This window comes from Neofelis nebulosa, chromosome 12 (genome assembly GCF_028018385.1).
Source record: "Neofelis nebulosa isolate mNeoNeb1 chromosome 12, mNeoNeb1.pri, whole genome shotgun sequence".
In the NCBI taxonomy this organism is placed as follows: Eukaryota; Metazoa; Chordata; class Mammalia; order Carnivora; family Felidae; genus Neofelis; species Neofelis nebulosa.
The window spans coordinates 68,498,711-68,512,994 of record NC_080793.1 but is presented as its reverse complement, the minus strand read 5'-3'; the positions used below and the strand labels follow the sequence as shown (position 1 = coordinate 68,512,994).

The window sequence follows — 14,284 nt, the reverse complement described above, 5'->3', positions numbered from 1 at the left end:
AGGCCACGGGGCACCTGGGTGGCCCAGTCAGTTAAGCGTCAGACTCTCAATTTCACAGTTCGAGATTCACAGTTCGAGCCTCACATCTGGCTCTGTGCTGATGGCATCGAGCCTGCTTGGTATTCTGTCTCTCCTTTTCTCTGCCCCTCCCCGACTTGTGCTCTCTCTCTCTCTCTCTCTTGCTCACTCTCTTTCTCAAAATAAATAAATAAACTTTAAAAAAATTAAAAAAAAATAAATTAAAAAAAATTTAAAAGGCCACATACTGTAGGATTCTAACCATAGGACATTCTGGAAAAGAAGAAACGGCAGAGACAGTAAAGGATCAGTGGTTGCCAGGAAGGTGGAGGGAGGAAGGGAGGGTTTTTAAGGCAGTGAAAACTTTCTGTATGATACTTTAATGGTGGATAGATGTCATTACATAAAACCCACAGAATATACAACAGCAACAGTGAACCAAAATCTAAACTATGGATTTCAGTTAATAATGACCATCAGTTGTAACAAATGTACTGGTACAGGAGGGTGGCCCTTGTCTCATGGAGTGGAAGAATGAATCTCGCCAACAGCAGAGAGTGAGCAAAGATGGAGTTTATTGAGGGAGAATATAAAGTTCTCAAGAGTGAGAGGAGTCCCGAATGGGTAACCGCTGAGGATTTCTGTCCCCGACTTCTTATTGGAACCTTATCAGAAAGTTTGTGAGACTTCATGCATGGCACCTAGCTCGGGCAGGTCTGGAACACGTTTCTCTCATCCTCTTTTTCCCTAAACTCTGCTGCTGCTGTAGCTTTCTCAGCCTCCCCCCTGCAGCTGCAGCCTCCCCCCTGCAGCTGTAGCTGGCCTCCCTGAAGGTCCCTTATCTCTTCCTGACTAATGTTAACTCTTTCCCTATCCAGTACCACACTCTACAAGATGCTAATTATAGATGACTGGGGGAGGGGGAGATTATGGGAACTCTCTGGACTTTCCACTCCATTTTTCTGTAAACGTAAAACTGCTTTAAAAAATAGAGTCTATTAAAAACCAAACCAACATTCGCTTAGTTTCTTTTGGAAATTGTAAGGGAATGTGTTGGCTTGCACAGGGCAGAAAGAGAGCTATGATCTTTCAATGCCATCAAGAGCCTTGGTTACCAAGTTCCCAGTTAAGGACAACATAAACCCCACAACAGTCTTCCTCCATTGCTATGGGCCATTCTTTTTTCACATTGAATATTAAAAGCAACAACTTCATTTGAAATATATTTTCACATTTATAAGATTTGAAATATATTTTGTATTTTTCCTCTGTTTTTCTTAAAAATCAACATGCCTTTGTTTGCCTTAAATAACCTATCTTTGTCATTTTCTCCCTAGGCCAAGATCTCATTGTGGTTACTTCAGATTTTTTCCCCATCAGAAAAACTCAGACTCTCATGGAAAAAAATTTTCATTTTTCCATGTTACTTTTTATATATTGTAATCATTGCATAAATATGATATTGTATTTCCTTACAATAATATATATGTATTTTCATGTTTTTATATAGTTTTGACAATTATAATTTTAAAGAAAACATTTCAAATTAAAATAACACAATTATTATACATGGTATAACTTTTTATATTATAAATAAAATGCATATAAAAGTGTTTGTGCATGTAGCTTTTTACTTTTTAAAAAAGATGTTACCTCAGAATTAATTTCTGCATAAAGGATCCCCGATTTTTAAAATTTTGCTGCTACTATAGGCCAGAAATCCACTTATACCCAGAACTATGTGTTTGTTTTCTTGAGGCAGATTTTTCTTTAGTACATTTTGGACTCTAGGCCTCTTATTAGATGAAATTATAGAATGCCTCATGGCAAAATAATACCTAGATATAGCAATGATTCAAGGGTAAAAACTAAAACCAAAAAAAGGAATAAAAGTAAACATAAAAAATACATTTATCTATTTATTATTATTATTAAAAAGGTGTTATTTTTAGGGGTACCTGTGTAGCTCAGTAGGTTGAGCGTCCAACTCTTGATTTCGGCTCAGGTCATGATCCCAGGGTCGTGGGATTGAGTCCCTTGTTGGGCTCTGTGCTGAAGGTCAAGTCTGCTTAAGTTTCTCTTCCTCTCTCTGTCTCTCTCTCCCTCTGCCCCCTCCCCCACCTGTGCTCTCTCTCTCTCTCTAAAAAACAAAAAATAAAAAAGATTTTATTTTTAGGTAATCTCTATGCCCAATGTGGGGCTTGACCTCACAACCCCCAGATCAAGTGTCGTACAGTATAGCAACTGAGGCAGCCAGGTGCCCCAGAAAAATACATTTATAATGTTGGACGAGGCAAATAAATAAGCCAATTGATAGGTTTAAATAAGTGAAAATTGAAATTCTCTGCATGGCTGAGGAAAAAATGCAAGCTGAGAAAATATATTTGCAACACATATGACTGTCAACAGCCTAATGTCCTTAGTACAAAGAGTGTTCGTAAATCGGTGAGAAAAGACAAATACTCCCAAGGGAAAATGGGCAAAATGATAAGGAGAAGAAAGGCGAAAGAAATGTAGAGAAGTTAAATTTCCTTACAACTTGCCGCCCACGGACCAGTATTTGAGACAGGCTGAGTATGACAGTTCTCAGGGAGCTCACAACTGCCTTCAAGGCAACCTTAGCTTGACAAGAGCCAGACCTCCAGGATCCTGTAAGTCTTCTTTAACATATCAAAATTCTTCCGGAAACCTCCTTTATCTCTACATCCCCAACTTAAAAATATACAATCAACCGCTCCTCACAATCCCAGTGAAGCTCTTCCTGCCCATGAGCGTTAATAAAAACACGTTTTTGCACCGAAAACATCTTTTTTTTTTTTTTACAAGACTTGCACTTTTTTTTAAATTTTTTCTTTTTCAATGTTTATTTCTGAGACAGAGAGAGACAGAGCATGAGTGAGGGAGGAGCAGAATCAGAAGCAGGCTCCAGGCTCTGAGCTGCCAGCACAGAGCCCGACACGGGGCTCGAACTCACAAACCATGAGATCGTGACCTGAGCCGAAGTCAGTCTCTCAACCTACTGAGCCACCCAGGCGCCCCCACTGAAAACATCTTAAGAATGCTTTCTTGACCATTGGCTCCCAGGCCACAACACATCAAAAACCTCAGAAAAGATAAGATATAAACGTAGCCAACAAACATATATGAAAATGTATTCAATTTCTTTCACCACAAAAGAAATGCAGATTAAATTAATGGGATTATTTCCATTTATCTGATTGGCAGAGATATGGTTTGGTCACACTTGGGCTCCTGGGTAAATGGCAGTGTAAAATGGAACCACTTTTTAGAAATCACATCGTCTTTGACTAAAGTGATAGCTTGGATTTCCCAGAAAGTGGAGCCTGAGGCAAAGGTTTACATACCCCAGATTTATCCCTGGAGACAACAGTGGAGCGAGGCAGCAGGACTGGAGGGAGAACCGCTCAGGGAATTCACCGTGACTGGTGGCTCCTTCTTACAGGACTGGCTCCTGAGAGGCACACACAGGACGGCTGTTGGGGACAGCCCGGCCAGAGAGGAGAGAAGCAGGGGTCCCTGGCTCTCCACTCCCTGGTCCCTGTTGGCGTTATTCTTCCACACTTGTGCATCGCACATGCGTCTGGCAAGGTCTACAGTGAACCTTGAAGGAGAGGGGATTAAAGAAATTACACGAGGGGCGCCTGGGTGACTCAGTCGGTTGAGCTTCGGACTTCAGCTCAGGTCATGATCTCATGGTTCGTGGGTTCGAGCCCTGCGTCGGGCTCTGTGCTGACAGCTCAGAGCCTGGAGCCTGCTTCAGATTCTGTATCTCCCTCTCTCTGCCCCTCCCCAGCTTGTGCTCTGTCTCTCTCTCTCTCTCAAAAATGAAAATAAACATTAAAAAAAAAGAAGAAGAAGAAGAAAAAGAAATGACACGAAAACTGCAGAAATTATAGTTGGCCTATTCTGGGACTTTTCTGTGGGTAATAGGAAATAAAACGAATAAGCAATGATGTGATATTCTAAATTCATAATTTTCAGTGTTTTTTTTATTATTTTTAAATTTTATTTTTTTAAGTGAGCTCTGTGCCCAACGTGGGGCTTGAACTCACAACCTCCAGACCACGAATGCATGCTCTACGGACTGAGGCAGCCAGGCACCCCTTAGTGTCTTTTTAATTGAAGACTAATTCACCTACAATTGGTTATATTGGTTTCAGGTGTGCACCAGTGATTCGCTAATTCTCCACGTTGTGCAATGCTCAGAACAGCAAGGGTAGTCACAGTACAACGTTATTACAGCGTTACTCACCATATTCCCTACCTTGTACTTTTCATGTCCATGACTTATTAGTTTACAGCTGGAAGTTTGTACCTCCGGATCCCCTTCACGTACTTCACCCATCCCTCTACCGCTTTTTCCCCTCTGGCAACCACCAGCTTTTTCTCTGTGTTTAAGAGGGCTTGCTTCTACTCTTGGCTATTGTAACAGTCCTGCTATGAACCTGGGTGTGCAACTAGAGCTCTTCTTATTTTCATTTTATTTCTTTAAAGATTTTTTTTAGGTTGATTTATTTTGAGAAAGAAAGCGAGCACGAGCAGGGGAGGGGCGGAGAGCGGTGGGGAGAGAGAATCCCAAGCAGACTCCCTCCCTACTGTCAGCACAGCGCCCGGTGTGGGGGGGCTCCATCTCACGAACTGTGAGATCACGACCTGAGACGAAGGTGGTGGCTTAACGGGCCAAGCCACCCGGGCACCCCAAGTAGAACTCTTTTTAAGGGCTTACAAGGAGAGCCCACAGTACCTACCTGCATCCGGGTCCTCCCAGCTTTCACACACACCTGCGCCTGCAGCCTCTGGCGTCTGCTTCTTGCATTCAGCTTCCCAGAGGTCCCAGGAGAACTGAGGGACCTGAATAGTGCGCCCTTATGTTGGAGTGCCCTCCCTTCCTGTCTCTCTCGAGGTGCCCTCACTCCTGCGTCCTGGGATCACCTCCAGATAGTCACTGCTCCCAAGTCTTTGCCTCAGCCTTTGCTTTCGGGGGAACCTGAACTAGCACAAGGGGTGGTCCTTGCTTCTGAGCATTTGTCTTGTAGCTTTCCTTTCTGCACCCTGCCCAGGACACCAACCATCCATAGACCAAAAAGAGTACAGCCTTCTGTGCTTCTGTGAGAAGCAGAAGGATTCCTAAGAGGTGTCAGTGACCTGGCCACAAAATTCCCTGGGGAGGTGACTTAATCTTCACAGAATCCTTTCTTCTTCTTTTTTTAATGTTTACTTATTTTTGAGATAGCACCAGCAGGGAGGGGCAGAGAATCCTAAGAGGGCTCTGTGCTGACAGCAGTGAGCCCGATGGGGCGCTTGAACTCAACAAACTGCAAGATCATGACCTGAGCCAAAGTCAGACGCTTAACCGACTGAGCCACCCAGGCGCCCCGGATTCCTTTCTTCTATACCAGCAGTTCTCAAAGTGTGGCCCCTCAATGGGGGCCAGCACCTGCTGCAGCAGAACCACCACCAGAAACTATTTAGAAATGCAAATACTCAGACCTCACCCCAGACCCACTAGATCAGAAATGCCGGGGATGGGCCAGCGAATTTTTTAAAGAAGTCCTCCAGGTGGACCCTGATGCACTCTGATGTTTGAGAACATTTGCTTTACATTTACCACTGGTTTGAATAAAAATAGCATTTCTTGGGGCACCTGGGTGGCTCAGTTGGTTAAGCGGCTGACTTCGGCTCAGGTCATGATCTCGCGGTCCGTGAGTTCGAGCCCCGCATCGGGCTCTGTGCTGACCGCTCAGAGCCTGGATCCTGTTTCAGATTCTGTGTCTCCCTCTCTCTCTGACCCTCCCCTGTTCATGCTCTGTCTCTCTCTGTCTCAAAAATAAATAAATGTTAAAAAATTTTAAGAAAAAATAGCATTTCTTTATCTTGACCTGCAAGGTCTGCATACGTGTGGGGGAGGGGCGGCGTTTGGATGTCCTCTCTCTGGCCCCACTGCTTGCTTTCTACCCTTCTCAGATGATTACACCTGGGAAGGGAAAGAATATAAGCCCTTCTTTTATGTGGACTCCCCTCCATACACAAATATGAGGTTTTCTTCTTCAAGAACAGAAGACGCCCTCTAAACAGCAAAGCACTTGCTACCTAGATATAAGGCTAAAGACAAAGCCTCAAGGAACTTAACATTTTTTTTTTCTTTTAGTCATTATTCAGTCAGAATTTGCCTGGTGCTAATAAACTCTCAAGCTTTACTTTATCACACACTTTATGACAGTTTATACACTTGTGAATTACTGGCTAGAGAAATTATAAAACAGTGGTGTGAAATTAATGATAGTCACCAAATTGTATCTGTTGTTGTATTGATCCAGCAGTGACTTTTGGAAGATTTTCCTTAAAGGTGCATTGGATTCTGTATGGGAAGGAAAGAACCTTTTCTTCTACCCTCTCAGATGTAATGACCGAGCCCTGCAAATTATACCGACCAAAGATGGATTAACAGGAGAAAAAGTTTATTTCTTTAAAAAAAATTTTTTTTTTTAAATTTTGAGAGAGAGGGGACGCGAGCACGGGAGGGGCAGAGAGAGAGGGAGAAAGAGAATCCCAAGCAGGCTCCACACTGCCAGCATGTGGGGCTGGATTCCATGAATGGAGAGATCATGACCTGAGCCAGTATCAAGAGTCAGAGGCTTAACTGACTGAGCTATCCAGATGCTTTGAAAAAGTTTACTTCATATGCACATGGGGAGCCATGTGACTCCCCACCCCCAAAGGTGGTTAAGCCTGGGGGCTTTGTGCCATTTTTAAAAAGGGCAATACATTGGGCAGAAGTGACAAGACAAAAAAGTTTTGGCTTCTAACTGTACGAGGGTAAATATACAGGGAAAATTAATGGAAGAGAAAGGACATTTAGCAAGATTTGATATGTGGACTCAAGTGGGTGCTGTCTCCACTGGTAAGAATCATCTCCCCTTGCTGGTACAGAAGATGCAGGGGGGACACAAAGGGAAAGGGAAATCTTATGCCCTGCTTTTGGACAGAAAGGGAGAGGGCAGAGAGGTCTGAAGAGAATGATGTAATGTAATGCAAAGTTCAAGGAGCTTTTTTTTGGATTCATTTTAGTGCAAGAAAAGTTTACGAAGCTACTCGGTGAATTGTGCTGCTGCTGGGAAGTAAGGTGCTTGACTTGGCAGAGCAGACAGATACACGCTTGCTACATCCGATGTCTAAGTGTGTGCACTTTAACCAGTGTGGGAGGTGAGAAAGTGGCTCAGAGGAGGGAGTGTTAATGTGTGTGCATGGGTGTGGGGTCAAGAAGGGTTCACAGAGGCAATAATGTTGCATAATAACCCTCCCCCAAACTCCAGGGCTTATCATAACAAATACTTGTTTATTTCACTTACAGTCTGCAAGTTGGTAGGCAGAAGGGGGTCAGGTCTGCTCCACGGGTGTCTCATCCACTTTGGACCAGCGGCCACCCCAGGACATAGTCTCATGGCAAATGGCAGGAATGCAAGAGGACAAGTGGAAACATGCAACGTCTCTGAGGTCTTGGCTTAGAACTGTCACAGCACAGCTTCCACCCATGTGGCATTGGCCAGAACAGCTCAACATGGCGAAGCCAGGAGGCAGAGAAATATGCTCTCCCCACTAGTGGGAGGAGGTGCAAAGTCATATGCAAAGGGGGCAGGTGCATTAGTGTTAGCCTGGGGAAAGAGATGGAAAATGGGAACAATAACCCACACCATGTAGGGAGGTGATACTGGAGCAGGGTTTTGAAGGATACATAGGAGCTAGCCAGGGAGTGAGAGTGAAAACTCCATTTCATAATCAGCCTGGCTCAGGCTAGAGCCATTAGAGGTTCTCTCAGACGTCAGTTACTGACTTTCTGGGATCCAGGTGTGAAAGGAAACCGGTCCCCTGCTCTTTTCTAGCTGAGACCTTCTTAGTCCTTCCCTGCAGAATCCTCAAAGGAGTTTTTTGGTTGAGCTCCTACTAGGCTGTCTTTTGTTTTTTTCTTCAACCTGAATGTTGCAAAGGTGAACTGGGGAGAAAGGCCCTGGGTAATCGGGACCCTTAGGAAGAAGGTGACCGATGACGACATTGGGACACACCTCTGTACTGACAGGGCACCTGTGGTCCTTCCCAGAGAGTTAGACGTAGAAGGCCAGGTTTGCTAGTCTCTGGCCCTGCTGAAGAAGATCATTATCTGCGGGGCTCTCACTCTCTCCCAAGTTTTATTGAGATATAATTGGCATGTAATGCTGTATAAGTTTAGGGTGTACAACATGATTTGGTGCATATATGTATGTATATATATATATATATATATATATATGATCATAATAAGCTTAGTTAACATCCATCACCTTACAGAGTTACATGTTTTTTCCTTCTGTTGAGAAATTTTAAGATCTACTCCAAATATGCAATACAGTATATTTTTTTTAAGTAGGTGCCACACCCAACGTGGGGCTTGAGTTCATGACCTTGAGATCAAGAGTCACATGCTCTACCGACTGAGCCAGCCAGGCGCCCCCGCAATACAGTATTATCAGCCACAGTCACCATGCTGTATGTTACACCCCCGAAACTTCCCTTTTTTTTTATAACTGGAAGTTTGTACCTTTTGACTCTCTGCACCTATTTCCCCCACCCCTACCCCCACCTCTGGTGACTACCAATCTCTTCTTTGTATCTGAGCTGGGTTTAAATGTTTGCTTATTGAGAGACCCAGAGAGAGAGAGAGAGGAGCTGAGAGAGGGAGAGAGAGAATCCACACTGTCAGCACAGAGCCCGATGCAGGGCTCAATCTCTTGAACTGTGAGGTTATGACCTGAGCCAACGTCAAGAATCTGACACTTAACCAACTGAGCCACCTGGGCACCCTGGTGTTTGTTGTTTTTTGCTTGTCTGTTTCTCGGTTCCAGGTATACGTGAGAGGGTGTGGTATTTGTCAGTCTCGGACATATTTCACTCAGCTGGTCTGTCTCCCAGTCACCGTGCTTCCCCTCGGCAACCGCCCACAATCTCTTGGCTCCTCCAGCCTGCCCATCTCACGCCTGCCCTGGGCCTTTTGCCCTGGGTGTTTCCTCTGCCCAAAATGCTCTCCCCTTGGGGTTTTGCAGCTCTGGACCCTTGTCCCTCAGAGCTCAGTTTGAATGTGTCTTCTCAGGGTGAGCTTCCCTGGTCACCCAGTTCCCATCTCTTGTGTTTATTCCTTCACCTAGTGCCCCCTCGCCATCCGGGACCTTTGCATATGTGCATTATGTGCATGTTTATATGTTTACTGGAATATAGAGACATTGTCTATTTGCCTGATTATGGGACTCTAATCACTAGTCTTCTTCTAATCACTAGTTGAATGAGCTCCCAATTCAACAAAACGACATTTTCTTTTCTTTCTTGAATTATGCTTCCAATTTGCTCTTTCTTTTTTGGCTTCTTGCACAAAATTATTGCTCCCATAGAATAGCTTGTGCCAGACTACGGAGAATCATATTTCATATCCTCATTGTTCATTCTTTACATACACCCTATGTACTTTTTTGCAATTCTTTGCAATTACTTGAGCAAAATTTCAAGAGAATTTTTTAGGGAGCTTTTTGAATCGACAGTTTATGTGGAAGATACAGGAAGAGGAAGAATGTTTTAGGAAGAGCTAAAAATAATTTTGAAAAAGAATAGTCACTGGAGATATACGTACAAGAATGTGTGCCTACAGCCTTGGACAAATCTTAAGTGGGGTTGAGACTAGTTAAATAAATTAGAAAACATCAGCCCAATGAAGTGCCGTGTGGTCATTAGAAAAAAGAAATAACTCTCTATTTGCCAATACAGAAAGATCTCTAGATGCTAAGTGAATGAATGATATGTGAAGCGTTCATTTGTGGCAGACTAAGGACCATGAGGCATCAGATGACATGGGTTGTCCTTACCCACCTTGCTGCTGAGAATGGAGACACAGGGCCCTCAAGGCTTGACTTGGGGTCTCTGCTCCCATTGGGGGTGCAATTAGATCACATCTTTATACCAAGAAGAGTTGGAAGTCACTGAGTGATTTCGAGCCTGTGTGAGAGTTGAACAGGATTAGGCTTGCATTTCTCAAAGATTATGCTGGCTGAGGTGTGGACAATACATCAGAGAGGATTACAGAAGGATTGGCAATGATGCAAGGAGACCAATTGTGGTAATCCACAGGAGGGATAATGGTGGCTCAAAATATGGAGGTGGTGTTAAAGATGGAGAGAAATGGATGGATTTGAAACACACATATGAGGTAAAATGGACAGGACTCGGTGATAGATATGGAGGATGTGTGAGGAGGAGAGTCAGGAGTGACCTCCAGGCACTTTCAGGCATGGTTCCTGCTTTCAAGGAAGGGGCAGTAGTTAAACCAGTACAATACGCGGTTCGTGGGTTCAAGCCTCACGTCGGGCTCGGTGCTGACAGCTCAGAGCCTGAAGCCTGCTTCATATTCTGTATCTCCCTCTCACTGTGCCCCTCCCCCCCTCTCAAAAATAAACATTTAAAAAATTGTTTTAAACCAATACAACGACAGCTGAAATTAGTCTACGGAGGGACTTTTCCCAGTGGATGAGCAATGATACCTCCTCTCTTCCCCAGGCCAGCCCCCTGCCATCCCTGTTCTCACCTGTGATTCTGCAGCAGCACCTAGCTCAGGCCTCAGCGCGTGATAATCGACACAGCTTTGTGGAGTGGGGGGGGGGGGGGGGGGGAGGGGGGGGCGGGGGATGAGGGTTCCCACGGGCAGTGTACTGAGTACTTAAAACCTTGTAGCCAACTTGTGAAATGGAGCGGATTCAACGTAGGAGGGGCCAAATCAATTACTCCTTTTTGAAAGGGCATCAGTAAAAAGCATCAGCAGTTAGCAGAACGGCAGAATGCGAGATGTGGTATTACAACTGACGAACTGATTAAGTCAGAGGGTTTTTTGTAAGTTTTTTAAGTTACTTATTTTGGGGGGGGGAGAGTCAGAGAAAGGGGGAGAGAGAGAGCCCAACGTGGAAGCTCAAACCCAGGAACCGACTGAGCCACCCCCCCAACTTTTTTTTAAAGTCTAAAGAGCATAGCAAGGACTAAAGCTTACTGCCTCTGCTATGTCACATCTGCTCTGCCTCTGCTGGGGACACCCTCCTTCCTGGGGCTCCAAATAACTTGAAAAGCTCCCATTTACTTTTTTGAGATGAGACTTAAACATCTCTGCCTCTGGGAAGCTGCTCATGATCCGTCCAAACCAAGAGGACTTCAGGGAAGGCATTTATACTGGCTCCAGTTCAATGACTGCATTTACACTGCCCTGCACCTGTTTGTGTCCAGCTGTCCCCCGCTGAGGGCAGGGGACCTGCACTTTGCATCCCAGCATCCATTAGAATGCCTCTCTTGTGGTAGTAGTGTTTCGGTCTAAAATCCTTTTGGGGTCAAAGTGATCATAAGGATGAAAGAGAAAAAGAAAGGAGGAAAAGAAAAGAGAAGGAAAGAACAAGAATGTTCATCAGTTATTGTTTAATAAGAGATTGAAAATAATAATCAGTAAACATTTACTGAGGTACACAAAGCACATTTTGTTCAACTCAAGTTAGAGGCAGCATAGTTGCAGGGGAAAAAAAAAAGTGTTGGACCTTGGATGCAGAAGTACCAGTTTTGACCCTTGACTTTGCTTACCCTGCTGGGTTTGGGTTTCTCATCTGTTAAGAGACGAGGATTGGGCCACATCTGTATGGTTCTTTCCAGTTCTGAAGAGTCCGGACAGCAAGGTGGATGTCAGGAGGTCTGATTCCTATTCTATTCAACTGTCAAACATTCCAGCCAGATCCTGTGCTCAGCCCTGGGGGAGTTGGGAGCAAGGAGGGGCGGGGAGAGGAGTGGGGAGGGGCAAGGGGGAGTGGTAAAATAATGACTCAGCATTTTGCCCATTTTTGCTCACGTGATTACTTACATGTTTCCAAAAGCCAGAACTAAATGCCCTTTTATATGGAAAATGCCATTCTCTCCCCTCTCCCTTTAATCCTGTACCTCCTCACCCCTTGTTGGCAATCAACTTCATTGTTTCCAGGTTGATCCCCTATGTTTCCTTTTTCGAAATAAGCAGATATGCGTATGTTTTCTTATTTTTCCTCAAGCAGAATGTAGCTTTCCACATATGCTCTTTTGCACTTTGCTTTTCTCCGTTAACAGTATCTCCGAGAAATCACGACATATCAGTACATAGAGATCTTCCCCATTCTTTTTTGTAGCTGTGTACTTCTCCACGTAATGTGTGTGTGAGTATTGAACCAATCTCTTGTGCTTACACGCGTATTTTCATACTGCTGGAGAGACATCTTCCGAGTATGTGCATTCTGACAGACTTCCACACTTGTTGCAAACTTGGCCTCCAGAAAGCTGTTAAGTTATGCTTCCACTTCTAGTGCTTTCGACCATATAATATTAAAAAAAAAAAAATGAGGGGCACCTGGGTGGCTCAGTCGGTTAAGCATCTGACTTTGGCTCAGAGCATGATCTCACAGTTTGTGGGTTCGAGCCCCACATCTGTGCTGACAGCTCAGAGCCTAGAGCCTGCTTCAGATTCTCTCTCTTTCTCTCTCTCTCTCAAAAATAAAGCATTTTTAAAAGCAACAAAAAAGAAAATAGACTTTTTGAATTTCATGGAATATTTGGTATTGTAGAATTAAATTTCTTCCTTTCTTTGTAAGGTGAAACCATCTATCAGATGTTTCTCTGCTTATTGAAGTCAAAAATTCAACTTGAAGTACGTTTTTTCTTTTTCTTTTCTTTTTTTTTTTTGCTCTGAGCAGAGTCACTAGGTGGTGAGTGGAAAATATAAGTGACTAACATATTATGTTCATCCCTTAGTGTATTTGTTTGAATAAACAGTAATGCTGTCTGAATTACCCTTAGGTGGGAGAGGAAATTGAGATTATGCTTTATAAATGGTAGAACTCTGAACAAATAATCATCATCCTCTCTATAGCTCAGAGACCACAAAAGTGCATCAGAAAAGGGCATGCTGTCAACTGGGGCTAAATTAAGTGTCTAGGCAGGGGCGTCCGGCTGGTTCAGTCGGTGGAGCACACAACCCTCGATTTTGGGGTTGTGAGTTCAAGCCCCAGGTTGGGTATAGAAATTTCTTAAAAACAAAGTCTATCAATCAGTCAATCAGTAAGTAAGTGCCTAGGTATTATTTGGGCAAGAAGGGGGCATCTAAATAAACATTATATCCTAAATCTAAACCTGAAGGTACAGGGTGGCTCTGTCTCGATTTGAGGCTTAGCTCAGCACGATAGGTTTTGCTTATTTTCCTTTCTTCCTTCTATTCATGCATATCCCAAATGCTTTGATTAGTGTCGCCGAAGGATCTGGTTTATTATCACCCTATGCCTCTGGCGACATGAAAAATAATTCCCTTCCGGGGCACCTGGGTATCTCAGTCGGTTGAGTGTTGACTCTTGATTTTGGCTCAGGTCATGATCTCACGGTTCAGGAAATTGATCCTGCTTGGGATTCTCTCTCTCTCTCTCTCTCTCTCTCTCTCTCTTTGCCTCCCTCTCTCTCTCTCTCTCTCTCTTTGCCTCTCTCCCTCTCTCTCTCTCTCTCTGCCTCTCTCCCTCCCTCTCTCTTTCTCTCAGAATAAACACTTAAAAAATAATAATTCCCTTTCTTAATATCACAATGTCTATTTCTATTTTCAGACTTGACAGTCATTCAATTATTCTGTTTCTGGACCTGGTAAGAACAGTTCCTTTTTAATTGGTCCATTTCCCGTTAATAATTTCTTAATAGAGAGCTACATGAATTCAGAATTATTGTGCTCATTTTCATCATATGATTGTATCATTCAAGCATTAATTTTCCCACAGTAATTCTGCAGATGATTATATTTTAATTATTTCAGAATCCTGATTATATTTTAATTATTTCAGAATCCTGATTATATTACATGCTCTTTTAACGAAACACCATATATTTCTGCAGGCCCTAATCCTATTTTTTAAAATATGATTTAGGTTGATTTTATTACCATTTAGAAACAGATACAAATTACAGGGAGATCAGAAACAAAATTGGCACACAACAGGTCCTCAATTGTATGATGCATTAAATCTGGAGGCAATTTATTACAAGTGGGAAAAGTTCAAATGACAGCAATGGCAATATATAACTGAGATCTTAGTGAGAGAGATGATTTTATCTTTAAGATCCAGTGCCAAGAAAACTCATCTATTTCCTGCCTGAATAGGAGTGACTTCATGGCTTTCATTTTTCAATAGGGAAGCCT

At 43.5% G+C, this 14,284-nt stretch overlaps 1 long non-coding RNA gene across 1 annotated transcript in view; it reads right to left on the bottom strand.

The window, feature by feature from the left end:
• Positions 1-2,674, bottom strand: part of LOC131491990 (uncharacterized) — a 52,029-nt gene extending 49,355 nt beyond the window's left edge. Inside the window, exon 1 of the long non-coding RNA XR_009251762.1 lies at positions 2,555-2,674. This is a non-coding gene — a long non-coding RNA (uncharacterized LOC131491990). The remainder of the gene's footprint in view (positions 1-2,554) is intronic.
• Between the last annotated feature and the right edge of the window lie 11,610 nt (positions 2,675-14,284).